The sequence below is a fragment of the Molossus molossus genome, unplaced genomic scaffold (genome assembly GCF_014108415.1).
Source record: "Molossus molossus isolate mMolMol1 unplaced genomic scaffold, mMolMol1.p scaffold_m16_p_10, whole genome shotgun sequence".
NCBI classification, from domain to species: Eukaryota; Metazoa; Chordata; class Mammalia; order Chiroptera; family Molossidae; genus Molossus; species Molossus molossus.
Genome location: NW_023425345.1, coordinates 28,272,158 through 28,275,638, shown reverse-complemented (window position 1 = coordinate 28,275,638; position 3,481 = coordinate 28,272,158). Strand labels below are relative to the sequence as shown.

Sequence of the window (3,481 nt, the reverse complement as noted above, 5' to 3'; positions counted from 1 at the left end):
CTTGCAGTAAGTCATTAAAATCTCTTTTTAAAGCTTTTCAGGTACTTCAGTAGATTTAAAAGAAAAGTGCAGGACAGTTTATATTTCAAGAATTACATAATAGTTAGCTAGCTTAGTCCATGCTTTGTTTTTTTTTTCCAAACTCGAAGTGGCCCTCGGCGTTATGTGGAGAATGGTGTGCTCACAGTAATGCTGGTAGGCACAGAAGTGTCCCTTTTTCCAGGTGACAGGATTCCTTGTTCCACACAGCTAAGATACTGCCCTACACTGACATACCAAGCTCTCCCTAAACATCACCACATTCATGCAACACACTGCTTTATTGGTGAGGAAATAAGAAATTTCAGGGTGGAATCAGAACAGCAAGAGACTGGTCTTTGAAGTGCTGTGACATTATTTCACAAGCCTCACATCTCAATCCAAGAATATTTTACACCACAGCTACTATAAATTTCACCCGACTTTTTTTTTTAGTATCTGTTAAAATGTGTTTTCTTTTATTCCTGTGAAGACATTAGCATGAAAAATTGAAGTGTTCCCATTCTGCTAAATAGCAATGCTTCATTTCACTGGTGTGTACACCTGCCACTGTTACTTTCTAAACCAGTAATATCTGCTGAATGACATCATCGAAGGCTGTTTCTGTTATCCCCACCCACAAGATGTGGTTTAAAGGAGGAAAATACAATTTTGCTTCTCTTCCTCCTCTGCATTTCTCCCAAAAAAAATATCTCTTCCAAACACAGTACTTCTTTCATTTATTGAGTATCAGTTGTCGGCAAGAAATATATATTCTTCAAATCTCTGCCAGGGTAGTAAAATTCTAAAGGATGGTCAAGAATGACAGAACTAGAGCCCTGGCCGGTTTGACTCAGTGGTTAGAGCATCGGCCAGCAGACCAGTCTCAGGTTCAATTCTAGTCAAAGGCACATACTTGGGTTGTGGTTGGCCCCTGGCCCTGGTTAGGGTGGTGCAGGAGGCAACCAGTCTATGTAGCCCTCTCACATCGATGTTTCTCTCTCTCTCTCTCCCCCCCTCTATCTGAAGATTAATGAAAAAATATCCTCAAGTGAGGGTTTAAAAAAAAAGGATGAGTTAGAGACATCCACTTCCAGCCAAGATACATAGCAGTGACCAGATTTACCCCTCTGCCTGAAACAACTAAATAAAAAGAAACAAACAAAATACATTAAAGAGGTAGTTTTCAAAAAATGGACATCCGAAAATTAAGGGCAATGATCACTAAGAGACAAGAAGGAAATGAGGTGAGCCTTACTACTTCCCTGGCTTCCTAACTGGGGAGTGTTCCCAGGCTGCAGCACAGAAAAGGGGAGTCCAGGTTGAGCCCACAGGTGTCCTTGAGTTGAGGAAACAGAGCTGGAAGTCTGAGTAGGCCTCAGCAGCTAGAATTCACAGGGAAGAGTAACCAGAAAGGAGGGAGCGACAGACAGAGCTCTGGGGATCTACATGGGTCTCCCTGGAGTATAAGAGAATTCTGCCCCAAAATAACATAGTTGGTGGGATTAGGGGTAGACAAGGACATTGCGAGTTATAACTGTATTTTATATGTTCAGTAAGTTAGAGGTAAGATTGAACATGTAGAGACAAGAAGATATATAAAAGATGCAAGTCAAACTTGTAGAAATGAAAACTCCAGCGCCTGAGATGAACAGGAATAACAGATCCCACGTTACAGATGAAAATGTTAATAAACTTTCAGACATAGAATTATAAACTATCCAAAAAGAAACACAGAAAGAAAAAAGACTGGGGAAAAAGGATAGAGCTTCCAGGAGTTGTGGAACATCTTCAAATGGCTAAATATATACATAATTGGTATCCACAAAAGAGAGGCCAGATGAAATATTTAAAGGTATAATGATCAAATTTTTCAAATTTGGGGGTTTACCGATGGCCAGCTTGTTCTTCATTAGTGTTTGGAGTGTAGTCATCTGGGCCTATACCATGGAAGGAAGCTTGCAAAAGCACGTGGAAAAAAATTCCATGTTACTTTTTTAAGGGTTCATTAGCCTCTTTGTATGCTTCAAATCTAAGTCACCTATTTGTGTCTGTGTGTTTCATTATCTTCAATTAAATTTACCTAAATCTGAAGAAAGAAGAATTTCCAAATTTCATCAAAACTATAAATCCACAAACCTAGAAGCTCAATAAACCCCAAGCACAATACATATGAAGAAAACTACACCAAGGTAAATCATAATTAAGCTGCTTAAAGTCAGTCATAATAAAATTGTTTTTAAAGCAGCCAGAGATTAAGGAGAAAAAAAAAGCACATTATGTACAGAAGAGCAAAGAATCAGGAGGATGACAGATTTCTCATCGGAAACAAGACAAATGAGAAGACAGTGGGACAGCATCTTTAAAGTACTGGGAGAATAAAATTGTCAACACAGAATTTTATATCCAGTAAAATTTCTTTGAAACATGAAGGCAGCCCAGCCAGTGTGGCTCAGTGGTTGAGCACTAACTCATGGACAGAGGTCTCTAGTTCCATTCCCAGTGAGGGCCCAAGCTCAGGGTGCAGGCTTCATCCTCAGTGGGGGGCATGCAGGAGGCAGCCAATCGATGTTCTCTCTCATCAATGTTTCTGTCTCTCTCTCCCTCTCCCTTCTTCTCTCTCTAAAAATCAATTAAAAATATGTTTTAAAAAATGAAGGTAAGCTTTGCGCAGTGTCAGTATTGTAGCCAATGAGGTTTATCCAAGGCCTGATTATTGCTAATTGAAAAAAATAAAGGCAAAATACATTTTAAATGCATATGCTGAATTAATGCATTAGAAACTATGTGGATAATATAAAAACATTTTTTTATTAAATAACTCTTCCTGAAATATAATTAGCAAGTAAAGCAAAAATAATAAAACTGCATTGTAGATCTTAAACATCATTAGTAGTTAGGAAAAATGCAAATTAAAATCACAATGAAATATCACTACACAACTACTAAAATCTCTAAAATTGAAAATACCAATGGTATAGAGCAACTGGAATTCTCGTACACTGCTGGACGAAATGTAAAATAGTATAACCAATTTGAAACAGTTTAACAATTTCTTACATAATTTAACATTCACCAACCAGCCATTCCACTCCTAGGTGTTCACTAAAGATATGAAAGCCAATCTCCACACAACGACTTGTACACAAATGTTCACAGCAGCCTTATTTGTAATAGTCAATAACTAAAAACAATTCAAATGTTTATTGACAATAAATTGATAAACAATGTGGCATATTCATACAGTGTAATTCTATACATGCAGGAACATGGATGAATAGCAAAATAACTATGTTGAGAAAAAAGTAAGACAAAAATATAGTATATACATATATATAAACTTCTAGAACATACAAAAAATATGGATTGACAGAAAGCAGATGAACGGTTGTTTGGGAATTGAATGGAGTAGGGAGGGGGTTTAACAAGTATGTGTATATGCTAAATTATATTGCTTTAAAGT

The 3,481-nt window shown here is 37.3% G+C and overlaps 1 non-coding gene across 1 annotated transcript; it reads left to right on the top strand.

Moving 5' to 3' along the window:
- The first annotated feature begins 2,680 nt into the window (after window positions 1-2,680).
- Window positions 2,681-2,824, top strand: LOC118624931. Its single transcript, XR_004958570.1, has one exon. It is a non-coding gene; the product is annotated as a U4 spliceosomal RNA (small nuclear RNA).
- The last annotated feature ends 657 nt before the right edge of the window (window positions 2,825-3,481 follow it).